Source organism: Salmo salar, chromosome ssa15, assembly GCF_905237065.1.
Source record: "Salmo salar chromosome ssa15, Ssal_v3.1, whole genome shotgun sequence".
NCBI lineage: Eukaryota > Metazoa > Chordata > Actinopteri > Salmoniformes > Salmonidae > Salmo > Salmo salar.
The window spans coordinates 3,980,960-4,001,959 of NC_059456.1; the positions used below are offsets into that span (position 1 = coordinate 3,980,960).

The 21,000-nt window shown below is 44.7% G+C and overlaps 1 protein-coding gene and 1 long non-coding RNA gene across 11 annotated transcripts in view; both read left to right on the forward strand.

Moving 5' to 3' along the window:
- The first annotated feature begins 532 nt into the window (after window positions 1–532).
- Window positions 533–6,209, forward strand: LOC106570864 (uncharacterized). Its single transcript, XR_001320792.2, has 2 exons — window positions 533–1,256; window positions 1,919–6,209. It is a non-coding gene; the product is annotated as an uncharacterized lncRNA (long non-coding RNA).
- A 4,367-nt stretch (window positions 6,210–10,576) lies between these two features.
- Window positions 10,577–21,000, forward strand: part of LOC106570865 (sperm acrosomal protein FSA-ACR.1) — a 36,777-nt gene continuing 26,353 nt past the window's right edge. For 6 of the 10 annotated variants that reach the window (XM_045695376.1, XM_045695375.1, XM_045695377.1 and 3 more), the window contains exons 1-2: window positions 10,577–10,688; window positions 20,707–20,837. The gene's annotated coding sequence lies outside the window, so the exon portion shown is untranslated. Of the gene's footprint in view, window positions 10,689–19,964; window positions 20,838–21,000 lie in introns of those variants that run through there. The other 4 variants (XM_045695373.1, XM_045695374.1, XM_045695370.1 and 1 more) reach the window with 4 other exon arrangements.

Consider the following 21,000-nt stretch of genomic DNA (forward strand, 5'->3'; position numbering starts at 1 on the left):
TCAAGGTAAAACAAATCTATAGCGAGGACATTTAGCTAGTGTAGTTATGTCATAATTACATGCGTGTTTTGAAATGATTTGATTTGCTTCCAGATACTTTGCAGACCAACATGCCAATGTTTTGCCTCAGCATTTAGAACAGCCCTGAAGTCACAGCATCCATCTATACAGTCAAAGTAGCATTACTGTTGGGTGTTGTCATGACCAGTGTTTTACTTGATGTCTTACCCTTTTTGCATTAGTGATTGATTTCATGTAAGCAGTTGATCATGTAGCAATATTTATAGATGCCCATTTTTTTTCTCCAGGTCTTTCCCTTCCCTCTTCAGGCGGGAGTCGGGTGGAGTTGCCAGAGTCAAACAACACATTTCCTCTCCCAAAACTACACAATCAACAGTAGTCGCAGTGTATTTGCTGGCTTGTAAAACTGAGAAGACCACCAAAACATTAGATGAGCTTGCCCTAACGCAGGCAGCGTTAGGCAAATTATCAATCACAGTCTGTGATGACAGTTCTCGCGCAGAGGTAAGTGCACCGTGTTTCATTGTTCTCCACAACAAATTGAATTCAATTAAGTTTTATTGAGGAACCTAGCTTGTGAAAAACATTGCTTGAATGTAAATTCATTGCTTTTAGATATCAAGCCTGTTAGAGAAGTACCCCAGAATAACCTCAATCTCTTTTAGATATCAAGCCTGTTAGAGAAGTACCCCAGAATAACCTCAATCTCTTTTAGATATCAAGCCTGTTAGAGAAGTACCCCAGAATAACCTCAATCTCTTTTAGATATCAAGCCTGTTAGAGAAGTACCCCAGAATAACCTCAATCTCTTTTAGATATCAAGCCTGTTAGAGAAGTACCCCAGAATAACCTCAATCTCTTTTAGATATCAAGCCTGTTAGAGAAGTACCCCAGAATAACCTCAATCTCTTTTAGATATCAAGCCTGTTAGAGAAGTACCCCAGAATAACCTCAATCTCTTTTAGATATCAAGCCTGTTAGAGAAGTACCCCAGAATAACCTCAATCTCTTTTAGATATCAAGCCTGTTAGAGAAGTACCCCAGAATAACCTCAATCTCTTTTAGATATCAAGCCTGTTAGAGAAGTACCCCAGAATAACCTCAATCTCTTTTAGATATCAAGCCTGTTAGAGAAGTACCCCAGAATAACCTCAATCTCTTTTAGATATCAAGCCTGTTAGAGAAGTACCCCAGAATAACCTCGGTCTCAAGCAGTTGGTTCTACAAGTCATCAGGTAAGAATTGCAAAGCATTGAGGTTTGTTTGGTAAAGGCACAGTTCACTCTATGTAAAAAATCTTTCCCTCCTATAGATGTGTTAAAAACATTAATATTCAGGTTACTCAGCATATGTTATCACTTTAATGGAGGCTAGTGGGGTCCAGCAGTCTGATTTACATCATGTGATACTACTTTGTAGTTGATAACCCCAACAGGTTGTCAGTTGGCACTGCGAAGTGGTGGGATTTTTTGTCCAGCTAATTCCACAATCAGTGAAAGGATTGTGATCTTTAGAGGCAGGAAATATTTTCCTACAAAACTGGCCGTGGCAATTTATCAGTTTCGTTAATTCAGCAGAATATGTAAAGAACCACACTTATAATATCTACACCTATTATTTTGTGCAATCATCCCTTAAAACAAATGTCTAAAGGAGAGAAGCTGGCAAACTGCGCTTTCCATCGTCAAACTGCTTATTTACTCTTTAGTGCATACCACACGTTCCTCTGGCAAAATGCACCTTGTCTATGCCAGAAAAAGGCGCAAACAGCTTTGTATATCAGGGCCTGAGTTTTCTTAGTTTCACATACCAGGTGCATATAAGCAGGGGAATAGCTTAAGGTGGCGTTGCAGTGCCCTGGCCCCTGTATTTTGATGTTCTTTTATTTTTCAAAAAGGGGGACCTGGTATCCGATGGCTACTCTGGGGGAATCCTGCGATTGGCCTGAAGTGGTGGAAAGACCATTGTCTACATTGAAAAAATCGACACAAGTCCTCTCCCACCAGATGCACCCAAGTTTGCTAGAATGCCCAAGGGAAATTGCCACAAGTGTGGTAAACTAATGCCTCTACAGCTGCTGACAGTCCATGTACAGTCCTGTGGGTCTGCAGGTCACGGTAAGGCTGGGGACTGGTGTACAAAGCAGTGGTATTGTTGTTATTGACTTCACCAGGCTTATGTTGACTGACACTAACTTTTGTCAGACACTGTTGCGCATCCTTACAGGAGCCAGACAAGGATCTCAGTATTGCCGGAGTGGCAGAGATGGAACCTGATGAAATCTGATGGAATGGATTGTAGAGTGGTAAGTTAAATACATCGCTGTCACTTCATTATTAACTGCGTCCAAGAGTAAAGCTTAACCCTGGTTGACCAATCTGATCTTGCGAGCTCACATTGTTGAGACGTTGTATGGGCCCCATCAGTCTGCTCTGATAAACTATGGGGTTAGGCATGATTGACTAACTGCTGGCTGACCAGTGGCGCTCTCGTGCACTTCATTAGTCACTTCATTAGTCATTAGTCACTTCATTAGTCATTGTTCTTAATGGAAGTTGTGATTTCATTTGGCAACGCTACTAGTCTCCACATGGTTTCAAGCACAGAGGCCAGACTGACAAATTATGCGCAATAAACTGTGAGCGGAGTGGTCAGTCTGGTTTACCAGGCCAAGTAAAGCTGTGTATTTCACTATTAACTATACCCCCGATAGGTACAGGCATCGTGTCCCATCTGTCTGAAAATGTATCCCGTCGCAAACCTTGAGGCTCGTGACAGTTATTTGTGAGAGATAATGTATGGCATCATCACACACAAGATAGTGTTTATTGAAAGGCAAATTTTCCCTTATAATGACAGACTTGTTTTTAATGTAGAACCGAAGTGCAAGATGGACTCCACGTGCAAGTGATATCATGGTAAGATGATAAGAAAGTCATAAAGGGATTACAAGAATTTTGAGACATTTCCGGGATTCAATGGCTAGAATGAGCACTCACCCACAAGAGATGTAATTACGGGAGAAATTACCCTCAGTGCCAGAAGGTATATCGCACAGGAGGTGGGGAATATCTCCCCATCACTAGTGGGTGAGTGGTGCATTTTACAGCTATGACAACACACTGCTGTGTCTGGCTTTTGCGAGATTGTAAGCAGGATAGTTTTAATTTCAGTGTCGGTGGCGTGTTGCGCTGCATCAGTCAGTCAGTACAGACAGATAGTTCCGGATCAGTGTCAGCAGAGAGAATCTCCTTCAACAAGTCGAGTGGCACAGCGGTCTAAGGCACTGCATCTCAGTGCTTGAGGCGTCACTACAGACACACTGGTTCAAATCCAGGCTGTATCACAACCGGCCCGTGATTGGGAGTCCCATAGGGCGGCGCACAATTGGCCCAGCGTCATCTGGCTTTGGCCGGTGTAGGCTGTCGTTGTAAATAAGAATTTATTCTTAACTGACTTGCCTAGCTAAATAAAGGTCACATTTAAAAAATTGATTAACACTTTTTTTTTTTTAAATGGAAGCGGCAGAAAAAAAGCTTGCCAGCTAGAATCTTGAAGGTCACCTACCTGACAGAACACCAGAGCCCTCAAAGAGTTCCTAACGAATGTTAGTGCCAATGATGATCGTCCCATTTGATCGATAATGGCACTTAAAAAAATGAAAGGGTGTGTTGTCTGTATTCATTGAATGTATTCATATGATGTGTTGTATGTATTCATTGAACATAGATGGGCAGGACCACTCAAATTGCTTCTTTTAAATAAGCTACTCCCTGTGGTTTGATTGTCTACCTCCAGATATTATCACAGAGATCAGGGAGTGCCTTTTTGACGGCTTTTCCTGCCAATTAGTGTCCCCCTCCACGTCACAATGGGAGTCGATAAACTATTAGTGTCCGTTGCTATACCAACGGTGTGAATACCTAATGATTAGAATGTTGGACGTCATTACAACCTAAATGACGTTCTTTTCATCATCGTTATGTAAAAGGCTGATTTCCGTGACAATGTCGGTGTTTAAACAAGTTTTGTTTAGTTAATCAAATTCAAACTACTTTTGGGTACCTTGTTAAAACATTACAACATAAAATCCATGTCTTAAACATGGCTACGTTTCGGAAATGGAAAAGAAAACGTGTCATCTGCTTGACATATTAAAGTTATTTACCTTACAGATCGCGAAGTCAGTTAATTTCCACTCCATTCATATGCAAATCCATTTGATTCATACACTGGCTTGTCTGGCTGTCTTGTTTATATTTTAAGCTGCCCTTACCTTATCTACACTGAAATAATATAATTTCAGTAGTCCTCTATTATGATTCATTTTTGTTCTATCTCTCATAGCTCATTAGCACTCCCCTTGTGGTTGAATATATGTATCTATTGTAGGTCCTACGATACAACAATTAATCATGTGGAAAAATAAACACCTTCAAAGGATACCTTACAACTTACAATAATGAACACCTTGTGAAACAGCTGTGAAAACCAACCTGGCAATATTTAAGATTTTAATACATAAACGTTGGTCGTTTTTTGGTACAGTTGTGTCATTCATTTATTTTCACAGATTTGTTGTGTACTCACATGGCAATCATAGACTAAAATACTGACCTCTGGTGTGTGGAATACAGAGGAGGTGGTTGCTGTGTGGGTGGGAGGTTCTGGCTGTCCCTTGTTCTCAACAGGCATCCAGTCTCAGAAGGGGGACTTGAAGAGGATGACTGCAAAGTTCAGGCACTGCTGCTCTCTTTGTTCTGAGTGTTTGCAGTGCTCGTGTTTTTAGTTCATCTGTGTATCTCACATTATGTGCCCAGTGTGATAATTCTCTTTCTTAGCAGATAATGACAACATGACAATAACAGTAGATGATGTAATTAAAAGTTGGAGGGTGGTTGGAAATGGAGGACATCAGGTGGATCCACGTCTGGGTGTTGGGCAGACCCCCTAGGTCCTGGAGAACAGGAGCAGAGTTAAAGGGAACAGGGTAGGAGACAGAGACGTAAACAAGCAAACACACAGGTTACAGTTTACTGTGATAAACTTTGATGGATTAGTGCAGTGTTAGAAGTGGGAGATATGTACTTTAACACTTTTTGAAGATATAGCCTACCTCAAACTGGTCCCCCTCCGACTCAGAGCACAGAGAATAAGACTGATCAGAATTCACTGGTTCTGGTGGATGGGATACCTCCCGGGTACTCAGACAGTCGGTGTTCCTGAAGTCATTTGGAGGTAAATTGAAGAGGTACCTTTTTATAAGCTCAGCATAACTACCATTTCTTGCTTTCTCAAATGTCAACCAAAGCTTAACATACTTTGTCTCATGGGCTTCACCGTAGTGTAGAACGTCAGTGCTTCCAGTGGTCGACAGTTCAACTGCTCCAACTGTAGAAGATTGTTGGCTTCCACCGAGGTAACCCTAGGAAGACAAAGAGAAAAATATCACTGTTAGGGAAACTAAAACAAGCTTCAGGTTATTTTGTGTGCAAATGCAAATAGTTATTATATTCACCTTAACAGATAGTGACCCCAGCTAGGAGCGAAAGAGCAGCAAGGTTTCTCAGGTCTCGCCTTCCTTTCGTCCTTCTAGCAAACCAAGTCATTTGCCCGGATGTCAAAGCACTTGGTTTCCTTCTTGATTCTGCTCCGGTACCTCTCCTTCTGTTTCTCCTGCGCCTTGTCCATGTTCAGTCTCACCTTGATTGATGACAGGAATACATGCAATTATATTTCATATTACAAATACATTTCTTACATATCTCTTGGAGGGCCAGAAAATAAATACACACCGGACAATTTTTACCTGGTCAAAAACCTCCACATCCTTCTCAGTCCGTGCCTGAAGGTGATCCTCGAAGACGTTCTGATCTGCTTCTTCAACTTCCACCACATCAGGTGGAGTTTCAGTGACCTGAAAGTACGTTATACAAAATAGCAATAGACAAACACTAGTCAAGCACACATTTGAAAGACTACAGTATATGTAATAATTGTAAATACAATTGCATTGTTTACCTCAGTCTTCAGCTGCAGCTCCTGTCCGTACTCGGGGGTAGGAAAGCCATGTCTATTGACAATGTAAGATTTTGAAATATGTCTGATTATGTACCATGGAAAAAATAAAAATGTTTTACGAAAGAAATAAAACAAACCCTTGGTGACAGAATATAACCTAAAACATCCATACCTTGTTCCAGCGTTCATGACCTCGGTCACTCAAGATGACCTCAGGAGAACCGTGGGTGTTGAAGAGGCCCCGCCAGTCTTGTCCTTGATGGGTATCATACAAAACAAAAATCTATTTTTGGTTCCAAGCACCCTTTTTAATGGGTCACAGAAGGGAATTTAGAGTTAAGCACATACTCTTCCTTTACTGACCTTAACTAGCATTCCCTCCACCCACTGTCAGACACCAGCTGTTGCCATTCCTGGATTTCGTGAAGGATCAAATGAGGTCAACCCCTAACATTTAAAGTGTTAGAGTGAAGACTACTTCATTCTTACCTGTGTCTGTGTGATAGTATCCAGATTTTCAAAAGTGTAATGATACTGACACACACACATTCTATAATATTGAACTCTGCTGTGGTAAAATAAATAAATAACCATTACACAAAACATTATCAGGGCAAAATGTCAATTGTGCCACTTACCGATCATGTGCCATGGTGAAACAACTGATAGGCTTCAACTCTGGCGCCACAGTCTTCACCCTCTCAAACTTCTGTCAGGATAGACAGGGTACTGACCTTTAAGCACAAGGTGACAAAATGAAACATTGTGTGCTCTCTAATATGACATTCATTGAAATCATAAAATCATTTCAGATATAATAGAATGTGATTGATAAACAAAAGGTTATTTCACTTGCCCAGCTGTCCACATCCTTGACAATACCACGCTCAGAAGAAGCGTAGGTTGATTTTGGCAATCATGTGCTTCACTCCGAAATGGCCAGCATGCATCTCGGGCCAACATGGCCTCCTTCTCCTCAGTGAAAATCACCCTCCTATGTGTCTGGCCATTCTTCCCCTGTAGGTATATCTGATTGCCTAACAAGTTAGAAGACAAGAGTTGTTGAAATACTCAACTCTAAGTACATTTGCACTGCTGTCTTTCGCTCTCTGTGTCTCTCTTCCTACCTCTCTTTCCCTCTCTCGCTTTCATCCTTTCTCACTTTCATCCTGTCTCTCTCTCTTTCTCTGTCTGTCTGTGTCACAGCTGTTCAAAGGATCGGACCAAAATGCAGCGTGTTCGTAGTTCCACATATTTATATATTCCGTGAAACTAAATGCAATACACTAAATACTTGAAACACAAAAAACAACAAACCGTGACGCAGAGAGGAAACCACACTACTCAAAAGATTAATCATCCACAAAAACAGGTGGGACAAACATCAACTTAAATATGACCTGCAATTAGAGACAACGAGGATCAGCTGCCTCCAATTGGAGATCAACCCAAACAACCCCAACATAGAAAGACAAACTAGAACTAAACATAGAAAAACCACCCAAAACACCCCCTGTCACGCCCTGACCACTCTACTATAGAAAATGACCTCTTACAATGGTCAGGACATGACAGTCTGTCTGTCTGTGTCTCTCTGTTTAGAGAAGACACCTAGCAACATGTAGATGACCAACTAGCTAGATGGAAAATGGTTGTTGAAAATGGTTGTACATAACGAAATCCTTCCAGATATGTAATAGAAGTTACCTGCTTAACGTTAACCCGAATTGTGAATTTCTCTGCCCCCAACGAATGTTGCGCCCCTTGTCGAGATCAGTGGTGCCTTCATAGTACTTCACCTGGTTGGAAAGATAAAATAAAATCTCCTCGAGGGATGGCATTGGAATGCCAGCTACATACAAACAGAAAGCTACAATAACAGTTAGCTAGCTAGATAACGTTAGCTAAGTAAAACTGTCTGGCTCGCTAGCTAGCTGTCTAGGCAGGCTGAGGTAAATACGTAATGAGGTAGTGTAATGAAACAGGCAGGGAGCAGGTCTCGAACCCTCGACCATCTAGCCCGAAGTCCTGCGCGCTATCGACTGTGCCGCAAAAACATGCTCGAGCGGCAGAATCGATTTCCGCGCTTATAAACCCAGGGTTGTTGCAATAGCAATGTCAATCTAAAAACAGCTTAAATAATTCCTTCCTATTTAACAATATTTTCTTATATAAAGACAAATATATGGTAAATAAAGAGGGTTTCTTTCCAGTCTTTTCGGTCTCCTGAAGCAGTAGCAAATGAGCAGGTTGTCACCGTCAAAAACACCGTCCTTGGAGAGCGATTCTGAGGTAATAATTTTGCGCTAATGAGCTGAAATAGACCTAGAGAATATAGCAACGGACACTTTGATCCCTTACGTACGTCGGTCAGAATTTTGCAAGTTCTAGCAAAAGCCCTAGCAACGGAAGCTATAACTCATTGAACATCATTGTGACGCAGGGGTGTACCCTTTTTGGCAGGGGGACATTATTTGGCATGACAGGCCCTCTGATCCTCAAAAAGTTCTATAGCTGCACCATTGAGAGCATCTTTACTGGCTGCATTACTGCTTAGAATGGCAACAGCACCGGCCTCGATCGCATGGCGCTACAGAAGGTGGTGTGGACAGCCCAGTACAAGACTGGGGCCGGGCTCCCTGCCATCGAGGATCTCTATAACAGGCGGTGTGAAAGGAAGGCCCAGAAAATGTTAAATACCCCAGCCACCCAAGCCAAAGACTGTTCTCTCTGCTTCCGCACGGCAAGCGGTACCGGAGCAACAAGTCTGACAGCAACAGGCTCCTGAACAGCTTCTGTACCTAAGCCAACATGGCTACACAGAATATCTGAGTTGACCCTTGCATTTAGTCGCTATGCACACTCACAGGACTCTACATATTCATGCACATTGACACTCCAACACACACACATATACTTCATATCCTCACACACACATAACATGCATACACATTTATACTGACTCTACACACACAAACACACGCACTCACATACAATCATCATATTCGCTGATGCTAATCTGTTTATCATCTATCCTGATGCCGAGTCACCTTACCCCTAAACATATCTACCTCCATCACTCCAGTATCCCTGTACATTGTTAATATGGTACTGACCCTGTATATAGTATGCTTACCCCTATACATATCTACCTCCCTCACTCCAGTATCCCTGCATTAACACTTTAAACTGAAACTGAGCCAGAAGCAACAATAGATTGTAGCATAAGTATGTGTGGTTTATAATCCTAGTTGTGGTTTCCATAGGAGAAAAGAAAATAGACATGCAATGAATCCCCAATAACATAGTAATGACATTGTCCAATAGGAAATAACTGGAAATAGGCATAAACATACAGGAAAGAATATGCATAAAGAGTAGTAAGGAATATTATATACATAAACATAATGGCAAGAATACCTGAGAAATATGCATACATAATATGTGGCAGGGATATAACCAAGTCAGTGGAGGCTGGTGGGAGGAGCTATAGTAGGACGGGCTCATTGTAATGGCTGGAATGGAATTAATGGAACGGAATAAAAAAAATGTGGTTTCTATATGTTCCATTGATTCCATTCCAGCCATTACAATGAGCGACGGTGAATAAAACCGAAAGTAAAATTTAAGAACAGGAACCATAGAAATAGAGCACAAAGAACAGATCAACCACTTCTTAGGCTTTCAATGAGAATGAGAGATCTATAACTCACATTTCTGCATCTGTAAAACGATGCCACATGCTCAATTGAAGGAGTAGATACATAAACATTGGTAGCAATGTAAAACTGGTATCCCCCTCTTTTTTTAACAACGGCCTTTCAAAATAAATGACATTTGACAAAACTACTTTCAAAAAGTGTTTACCCGTGATTATATTAGAATGTGCATTGACTGCTTATCAGAATACATATTCCCCTCCTGTTGCTCTTGCCACTTGAGTGCCCTCAAGAAGAACATTTATCTTGCATAGATAAACTATTCTACTATGAGGTTGTCTGCTTTTGTTTGAATAACAATATTATAGTATCTCTGGCAAATTACATCCTGAGTAATAAAGTATAGGCTTTGAATGACTTTGCCACCCCGCTGTTTGAGTAGAGCGCCGCGGCGGAGAGCTTTATAGACATTTAATTCCCTTCATCTGAACATCGGAGTGTCTTCAACAATCAAGCGTAAAATGGAACACAATATCTCAGAATACATTTCTTTTTGGAATATATTTCGTAGAACAGTCTGTATTAGGCTGTAGTCTCCTGACCAGCGGGAACTCCGAACAGGTGTCTTTTCTATGCCTGCTGCTTTAGGTTACGGTGCTTATTAAAAAGCATTTGATACTGAATGTGATTCCCTTTTATTCATAACTTCCCTAGACGATCATCTCTGAGTTTGTATTCATGTCGATGCTTTGAACCGTTTTGTGTTTTATCTTTCTCACCTTCTATTATTGTATTTGTGAAGTACCTTGAAATGCATTTGTTGTAAGAAATGTACTATATAAATAAAGTTTGATTTCAGATGATGATGTGCCCAGACAGGATAGGCGTGGCTGCTTTCAATGCCTTTATATTACATCGATTACGGATGAAAGCCAAAGCAAAGAAAACCTGTTGAGCCTACAGCATTCTGGTTATAATTTCTTGAAGGTAAGAAACCTACTAAAGCACTAACTCGATCTTATTTCGTGGTGTACTATTAGTTAGTCTATACATTGAGTAAAAACACAGATTACATTTTTTTAAAAAGTATTACATAGAGGTTTGCACTTTGCTGACGCGCACCAGGCTACACGACCGTCTCTCCGCTTTTTAGAATCTTTAAAAACGGTATGAAGACTAATATCGAACTTGTATTTTATGGTCTATAATGAACATAGCCAGCTAACCTTTAGGAAAATGTGAAAGATGTGAACGTATGTAGGCTGTCGATTGTGTGCAAGCCTATATGTGTCTTTCACACTTGAATCTTCTCGTTGCGCCCTTCTTCCGTTTCATTTCGGCCTATTTGTATTAATTTATTTGTATTTATATTTGTTTTTACTGATCGAAGGTTATTGTTATTGTTGTTGCTTGGATAACCTTATCCACTATTATCCTAAATGGTTTAATTTAAGAAGACCACGAGTGGGGCTTTTATTGCTCAATCTAATTCGTGCTGATTAAAGAATCCTTAGGCCTAATGGACACATTCTCAAACTCGTGCACTTTTTATAGACTTAAAGAGCTGCAAATTGTCGAGCTATCAAACTGTCACCAACAAAAACGGAAGCAATAGGCTTATAGCAAACGCAGCATATTGCATTCATTTTTCACGTGCAAATAGCACTTTTCAATAGTGCTCAAAGCATGCCATTCCAGGAGCGCAGAATTTCCATTTCAACTCGAAGCAACGAGCCCAACTAGTCCTCTATGACAACACAATGATAAACAACATAGTAGTCTAATTAGTCATTCGTTTTGGGGTTATGCTCAGGTAAAACAATTTGGCTAATCTATATGTGTATATTTCCAAGTCCCAGTGGCGGTTCTAGCTTGTAGGGTCCGCCCCAAAAAGAAAAAAGCACCATTCTGCACTAACATTTTTATTCAGACATTTGTAACAACACAATTAAATAATCATAACATTTAAAACGATATAAATATATATACAAAAATAACACTCAAATATAAAAAAGAAGTAACAAAGACAAATTGAAACAAACTGTTGTATATAAATACAGATAAAAAAAAAGATAATCGAATTATTACACTATTACCCTATTCCTAACAAAAAAACACGAATAAAACTAAATTGCACAAATCCTATATCACACAAAGGCACAAATAGAATAACACACTTCTAAAGAAGATAACCTGATTATTACAGGATTGCACTTTAAACAAGAAACACACAAACTAAATTGCACAACTAATTGCATTACTAATTGCATTAGTACTGTACAAAGTTAGAGATTCCCCTTCTCCCCCTACCTCGGTCTTCCAGTGGGGAGACCTGAGGTCAACCTTTCCACATTTTGTTACATTACAGCCGTATTCAATGTACACACAATAACCCAATAATAAAGCAAAAACAGGTTTTTAGAAATGTTTGCAAATGTATTAAAAACAATAAAAGACAGAAATACCGTATTTACATAATTATTCAAACCGTTTGCTATGAGATTCAAAATTTAACTCAGGTACATCCTGTTTCCATTGATCATCCTTGAGATGTTTCTACAACTTGATTGGAGTCCATCTGTGGTAAATTCAATTGATTGGACATGATTTGGAAAGGCACATACCTGTCTATATATGGTCCCACAGTGGACAGTGCATGTCAGGAAAAACCGAGCCATGAGTTCGAAGGAATTGTCCATAAAGGTCCCACACATGATTGTGTTGAGGCACTGATCTGGGGAAGGGTACGAAAACATTTCTGCAGCATTGAATGTCCCCAAAAACACATTGGCCTCCATCATTCTTAAATGGAAGAAGTTTGGAACCACCAAGACTCTTCCTAAAGCTGGCCACCCGGCCAAACTGAGCAATCAGGAGAGAAGGGCCTTGGTCAGGGAGATGACCAAGAACCCAATAGTCACTCTGACAGAGCTCCAGAGTTCCTCTGTGAAGATGGGAGAACCTTCAAGAGGTACAACCATCTCGGTAACACTCCACCAATCAGGCCTTTATGGTAGAGTTGCCAGACGGAAGCCCCTCCTCAGTAAAAGGCACATGACAGCCCACTTGGAGTTTGCCAAAAAAGCACCTAAAGGACTCTCAGACCATGAGAAACAAGATTCTCTGATCTGATTAAATCAAGATTGAACTCTTTGGCCTGAATGCCAAGCATCACATCTGGAGGAAACCAGGAGGCAGCCTCATGCTGTGGGGATGATTTTCAGCGGCAGGGACTGGGGGACTAGTCAGGATCGAAGGACAGATGAATAGAGCAAAGTACAGAGAGATCCTTGATGAAACCTGCTCCAGAGCACCCAGGACCTCAAACTAGGGCAAAGATTCACCTTCCAACTGTCGTGGAAATATTCAGTCAATAATATTTCACAAACACCAGAGCCTGTGAGTTCAAATATACTTTTATTACGACATAATGAAAGCCGAGCTGGATCATGAAAACAACTCAATTTCCAGTCTTGGCACAGACTTCTACATTCTTCCTCCTTAAGTCACACAGAGTAATTCCTCTTAATGACTCATCTCCTCTGGCATTTAGCCACCGTTATCTTATTGCCTGGCACTAATTCTAGTTTGGTTTCATATTAGGGAAACTGCAGAGCCACACCATTAGTTCAAAAAGATAGACTTGTTCTCGACTGAGACAGGTGCATGCATGTAGGACCATAGCAACCGTCCATAGATACATTTTACAGACATAACCAGATATGTCAACCTCTGAAAGGAACACCCATGTTCTGGAAAAGTCCCAAGAGGTGTAACCATAGCAACAGTGCATATTAGGCCACACCACTTGTTACAGAAATAACCAGTCATGTCCACTCCCCAGACAGGTGCATGTCCAGTGGCGTCTAATGACCCAGACTCACATATAGAGTGCACTCATCCTGCGGACTATCCTGAAATGTATAATGGCCACACATGTTCTGGAAAATTCTCAATACAACAGGACAACGACCCTAAATACACAGCCAAGACAACGCAGGAGTGGCTTTGGGACAAGTCTCTGAATGTCCTTGAGTGGCCCAGCCAGAGCTCGGACTTGAACCTAATCGAAGATCTCTGGAGAGACCTGAAAATAGCTGTGCAGCGACGCTCCCCATCCAACCTGACAGAGCTTGAGACGATCTGCAGAGAAGAATGGGAGAAACTCCACAAATACAGGTATGCCAAGCTTGTAGCGTCATACCCAAGAAGACTCCAGGCTGTAATCACTGCCAAAGGTGCTTCAACAAAGGGTCTGATTACTTATGTACATGTGATATTTCAGATTTTTATTTTTAATACATTTGCAAAAATGTCTAAACCTGTTTTTGCTTTGTCATTATGGGGTATTGTGTGTAGATTGACGAGGAGAAAACAATTGAATTGATTTTCTAATAAGGCTATAACGTAACATAATGTGGAAAAAGTGAAGGGGTCTGAATACTTTTCGAATGCAATGTATATACAGTATATGTATGTGTATATATATTACTGCTCAAAAAATAAAGGGAACACTTAAACAACACATCCTAGATCTGAATGAAAGAAATCATCTTATTAAATACTTTTTTCTTTACATAGTTGAATGTGCTGACAACAAAATCACACAAATAATCAATGGAAGTCCAATTTATCAACCCATGGAGGTCTGGATTTGGAGTCACACTCAAAATTAAAGTGGAAAACCACACTACAGGCTGATCCAACTTTGATGTAATGTCCTTAAAACAAGTCAGAATGAGGCTCAGTAGTGTGTGTGGTCTCCACGTGCCTGTATGACCTCCCTACAACGCCTGGGCATGCTCCTGATGAGGTGGCCTCCTGAGGGATCTCCTCCCAGACCTGGACTAAAGCATCCGCCAAATCCTGGACAGTCTGTGGTGCAACGTGGCGTTGGTGGATGGAGCGAGACATGATGTCCCAGATGTGCTCAATTGGATTCAGGTCTGGGGAACGGGCGGGCCAGTCCATAGCATCAATGCCTTCCTCTTGCAGGAACTGCTGACACACTCCAGCCACATGAGGTCTAGCATTGTCTTGCATTAGGAGGAACCCAGGGCCAACCGCACCAGCATATGGTCTCACAAGGGGTCTGAGGATCTCATCTCGGTACCTAATGGCAGTCAGGCTACCTCTGGCGAGCACATGGAGGGCTGTGCGGCCCCCCAAAGAAATGCCACCCCACACCATGACTGACCCACCGCCAAACCGGTCATGCTGGAGGATGTTGCAGGCAGCAGAACATTCTCCACGGCGTCTCCAGACTCTGTCACGTGCTCAGTGTGAACCTGCTTTCATCTGTGAAGAGCACAGGGCGCCAGTGGCGAATTTGCCAATCTTGGTGTTCTCTGGCAAATGCCAAACGTCCTGCACGGTGTTGGGCTGTAAGCACAACCCCCACCTGTGGACGTCGGGCCCTCATACCACCCTCATGGAGTCTGTTTCTGACCGTTTGAGCAGACACATGCACATTTGTGGCCTGCTGGAGGTCATTTTGCAGGGCTCTGGCAGTGCTCCTCCTGCTCCTCCTTGCACAAAGGCGGAGGTAGCGGTCCTGCTGCTGGGTTGTTGCCCTCCTACGGCCTCCTCCACGTCTCCTGATGCACTGGCCTGTCTCCTGGTAGCGCCTCCATGCTCTGGACACTACGCTGACAGACACAGCAAACCTTCTTGCCACAGCTCGCATTGATGTGCCATCCTGGATGAGCTGCACTACCTGAGCCACTTGTGTGGGTTGTAGACTCCGTCTCATGCTACCACTAGAGTGAAAGCACCGCCAGCATTCAAAAGTGACCAAAACATCAGCCAGGAAGCATAGGAACTGAGAAGTGCTCTGTGGTCTCCACCTGCAGAACCACTCCTTTATTGGGGGTGTCTTGCTTATTGCCTATAATTTCCACCTGTTGTCTATTCCATTTGCACAACAGCATGTGAAATTTATTGTCAATCAGTGTTGCTTCCTAAGTGGACAGTTTGATTTCACAGAAGTGTGATTGACTTGGAGTTACATTGTGTTGTTTAAGTGTTCCCTTTATTTTTTTGAGCAGTATACATACATACATACTGTAACGGTTGTCTTCATGAATGGACCAAGGCGCAGCAGGTATGTGAATACTCATGGTTATTTTATTACCAAAAAAAGAGTAAAGCATCCACTTGAAAAAAACAATGACGGTGACAACAGTAGCAGTTTTACAGGCTATACACGCAGTGTAAAAACAACTACCCACAAACCCAAGTGACAAACATACTCCTACATATATGACTCCCAATCAGGAACAACGATCCCCAGCTGTTCCTGATTAGGAGTCACAAGACCAACACAGAACACAAGACTGCCACGTCCTGACCCCAAAACTACAACAACAGCTCCATCTGCTGGTCAGGACGTGACAGTACCCCCCCCTCAAGGTGCAGACCCCGGAATGCACCTAACAACGAAAAAACACCAACCAACAAAATCCCCAACAAAACCCATAAACAATAACCCCTAAACAATAAGGGAGGGAAGGGAGGGTGGCTGCCGTCACCGACGGCACTGTGCTACACCCTCCCTCCCCAACCCACCTATCCTGGAGGTGGCTCCGGTGCAGGACGTGGACCCTGCTCCACCCTCGGCGTCGCCCACTTTGGTGGAGCCGATAGCTGCACCAGGCAGACGGACCCCTCGGGCCGGGCCGGGGAACAGGAGGGCCCCTCGGGCCGGGCCGGGGAACAGGAGGGCCCCTCGGGCCGGGCCGGGGGACAGGAGGGCCCCTCGGGCCGGGCCGGGGGACAGGAGGGCCCCTCGGGCCGGGCCGGGGGACAGGAGGGCCCCTCGGGCCGGGCCGGGGGACAGGAGGGCCCCTCGGGCCGGGCCGGGGGACAGGAGGGCCCCTCGGGCCGGGCCGGGGGGCAGGAGGGCCCCTCGGGCCGGGCCGGGGGGCAGGAGGGCCCCTCGGGCCGGGCCGGGGAGCAGGAGGGCCCCTCGGGCCGGGCCGGGGAGCAGGAGGGCCCCTCGGGCCGGGCCGGGGAGCAGGAGGGCCCCTCGGGCCGGGCCGGGGAGCAGGAGGGCCCCTCGGGCTGGGCCGGGGAGCAGGAGGGCCCCTCGGGCTGGGCCGGAGAGCAGGCGGGCCCCTCGGGCTGGGCCGGAGAGCAGGCGGGCCCCTCGGGCTGGGCCGGAAGGCATGCGGGCCACTCGGGCTGGGCCGGAAGGCATGCGGGCCACTCGGGCTGGGCCGGAAGGCATGCGGGCCACTCGGGCTGGGCCGGAAGGCATGCGGGCCACTCGGGCTGGGCCGGAAGGCATGCGGGCCACTCGGGCTGGGCCGGAAGGCATGCGGGCCACTCGGGCTGGGCCGGAAGGCATGCGGGCCACTCGGGCTGGGCCGGAAGGCATGCGGGCCACTCGGGCTGGGCCGGAAGGCATGCGGGCCACTCGGGCTGGGCCGGAAGGCATGCGGGCCACTCGGGCTGGGCCGGAAGGCATGCGGGCCACTCGGGCTGGGCCGGAAGGCATGCGGGCCACTCGGGCTGGGCCGGAAGGCATGCGGGCCACTCGGGCTGGACCGGAAGGCATGCGGGCCACTCGGGCTGATCCTGACAGGCCGGGCACCCTGGCAGATCAGGGCAGGCGGGCACCTCTGGCAGAACAGGGCAGTCCGGCCACTCCGGCAGAACAGGGCAGTCCGGCCACTCCGGCAGAACAGGGCAGTCCGGCCACTCCGGCAGAACAGGGCAGTCCGGCCACTCCGCCAGTTCAGGGCAGTCCGGCCACTCCGCCAGTTCAGGGCAGTCCGGCCACTCCGCCAGTTCAGGGCAGTCCGGCCACTCCGGCAGTTCAGGGCAGTCCGGCCACTCCGGCAGTTCAGGGCAGTCCGGCCACTCCGGCAGTTCAGGGCAGTCCGGCCACTCCGGCAGTTCAGGGCAGTCCGGCCACTCCGGCAGTTCAGGGCAGTCCGGCCACTCCGGCAGTTCAGGGCAGTCTGGCAGTCTGGCCACTCCGGCAGTTCAGGGCAGTCTGGCCACTCCGGCAGTTCAGGGCAGTCTGGCCACTCCGGCAGTTCAGGGCAGTCTGACCTCTCTGGCGACTGTTGACTGGCGGGCAGCTCTGACGACTGTTGACTGGCGGGCAGCTCTGACGACTGTTGACTGGCGGGCAGCTCTGACGACTGTTGACTGGCGGGCAGCTCTGACGACTGTTGACTGGCGGGCAGCTCTGACGACTGTTGACTGGCGGGCAGCTCTGACGACTGTTGACTGGCGGGCAGCTCTGACGACTGTTGACTGGCGGGCAGCTCTGACGACTGTTGACTGGCGGGCAGCTCTGGTGACTGTTGACTGGCGAGGCTGGGTTGACACACTAGACTCCTGATGCGTGGGGCTGGTATAGGACGTGCCAGCCTGGAGACACGCACCTCCATGCTAGTGCGTCTGGCGGGAAACACCGGACCGAAAGGGCGCACTGGCGGTCTTGAGCGCAGGGTTGGCATCACCCGTTCCGGCTCGATGCTCCTCTTGCCCTGGCACCTGCGGGCGCTGGTACTGGGCGCACTGGGCTGTGCGTCCGTATAGGCGAGATGGTGCGCACCTCAGCGTAACATGGCGCCCTCCACCTCGTACGCACCTCCCTGTAGTCACGGGTAGCTGGCTTACGGCTCTTCCCTGGCCTGGCCAAACTACCCGTGTGCCCCCCCCCAAAAAAATCTTGGGGCTGCCTCTCGGGTTCCCTCAGCTCCCTTAACTTGTCCGCCCAGAATTTTCTCTCGTCCTGCCAGGTCCATTCTTCCATTTCCTTCTCCTGTGGCTTCCTCCTCTTCTGCTGCTTGGTCCTTTGGTGGTGGGTAGTTCTGTAACGGTTGTCTTCATGAATGGACCAAGGCGCAGCAGGTATGTGAATACTCATGGTTATTTTATTACCAAAAAAGAGTAAAGCATCCACTTGAAAAAAAACAATGACGGTGACAACAGTAGCAGTTTTACAGGCTATACACGCAGTGTAAAAACAACTACCCACAAACCCAAGTGACAAACATACTCCTACATATATGACTCCCAATCAGGAACAACGATCCCCAGCTGTTCCTGATTAGGAGTCACAAGACCAACACAGAACACAAGACTGCCACGTCCTGACCCCAAAACTACAACAACAGCTCCATCTGCTGGTCAGGACGTGACACATACATACATACATACATACATACATACATACATACATACATACATACATACATACATACATACATACATACATACATACATACATACATACATACATACATACATACATACATACATAGTACCAGTGAAAGGTTTGGACACACCTACTCATTCCAGGGTTTTTCTTTACTATTTTCTACATTGTAGAATAACAGTGAAGACATCAAAACAATGAAATAACACACATGGAATCAGGTAGAAACCAAAACAGTTTTAAACGAATCAAAATATATTTTACTTTGCCTTGATGACAGTTTTGTGCGCTCTTGGCTCAATCAGCTTCATGAGGTAGTCACCTGGAAAGCATTTCAATTAACAGGTGTGCCTTTTAAAAGTTAATTTGTGGAATTTCTTTCCTTCTTAATGTGTTTTGAGCCAATCAGTTGTCTTGTGACAAGTATTTATTTTTATTTCACTAGCCAAGTCAGTTAAGAACAAATTATTATTTACAATGAAGGCCTATCCGGGCAAGAACAGCTCAAATAAGCTCAAATAAGCAAAGAGAAATGACAGTCCATCATTACCTAAAGACATGAAGGTCAGTCAATACTGAACATTTCATTTGGAACTTTGAAAGTTTCTTCAAGTGTAGTCGCAAAAAACATCAAGCTCTATGATGAAACTGGCTCTCATGAGGACCACCACAGGAAAGGATGACCCAGAGTTAACTCTGGTGCAGAGGATAAGTTCATTAGAGTTAACTGCACGTCAGATTGCTTCCCAAATAAATGCTTCAGAGTTCAAGTAACAGACAGATCTCAACATCAACTGTTCAGAGGAGATTGCGTGACTCAGGCCTTCATGGTCGAATTGCTGCAAATAAACCACTACTAAAGGACACCAATAAGAAGAAGAGACTTGCTTGGGCCAAGAAACATGAGCCATGGACATTAGACCGGTGAAAATCTGTCCTTTGGGTTGATGAGACCAAATTTGAGATTTGTGGTTCCAACCACTGTGTCTTTGTGAGACACAGAATAGGTGAACAGATTATCTCCTTATGTGTGGTTCCCATCGTGAAGCATGGAGGAGGTGTGATCGTGTGGTGGTACTTTGCTGGTGACACGGTTGGTGATTTATTTAGAATACTTTGATTTATTTAACACTTTATTGGTTACTACATGATTCCATATGTGTTATTTCATAGTTTTGATGTCTTCACTATTATTCTACAATGTAGAAAATAGTAAAGATAAAGAAAAACCCTTGAAAGAGTAGGTGTGTCCAAACTTTTGAATGGCACTGTATGTAACCAAATAAGAACATCAATACAACACTAAAATTCAAATTGTGTGCTTCTGTGTGTGTTGTGTGGGGGAGAGATACAAAGAGGGAGTTGGAGTTAAAATTGAGATTGTGTACAATCCTAGATCTATGATCCGGTGCAACTCTAGTTGCGGTAAAGGGGTTCAGAGGCAGTGAAACACAACGTGACAGTTTGGGCAGGAGACTCTCCAGGAGATAGAAGTCAGCACTTCTCACCTTTAATTAGGACATACAAATGAAAAAATAGAGAGACAGAGACCAGGGCTGTTACTCTGTGGGTAAAAAGACAAGGGACATATCAAGCTGGTGTTGTGTGAGTATATACTTACCTCGCTAGAGGTATTCATTCAAACCCAGCGAGCTCTTGGAAGAATGGAGCAATCTAGGGGTTGAGAACAGCTGGCTTCCTCTGGGCAAACTTGTCATGCACTTTGTCCCATCTTCAGGGTTCATCAATATAGTTGAAGAAATCAAGTGAGGCATTGAACATATAAAAATAAGCCCGATGCATCTACTTCAAACCCTTGCTAACTAACAGTGTTGTGTTGGAGACCACCTAAAGTGAGACCAATTCAAGACCAAGAACGGAGATAATCGAGTCTGAGTCAAGACCGAGACCGGAAGGGGACAAGGGGTCCGAGACCGAGTCAAGACCAAGAATAGAAAAATGTGAGTCCAATTCAAGACCATGATTGTAATTTTGTCAAATCACCATAATATGAGTTTATAATGTCCAGTATTTCTGGGTTCATATTTCAGAACAACATGTGAATTCTTTAGACTTTCAGAATAGTGAAAAAATGCATTCTGGGGTAAAATAGAGCCACTCTAC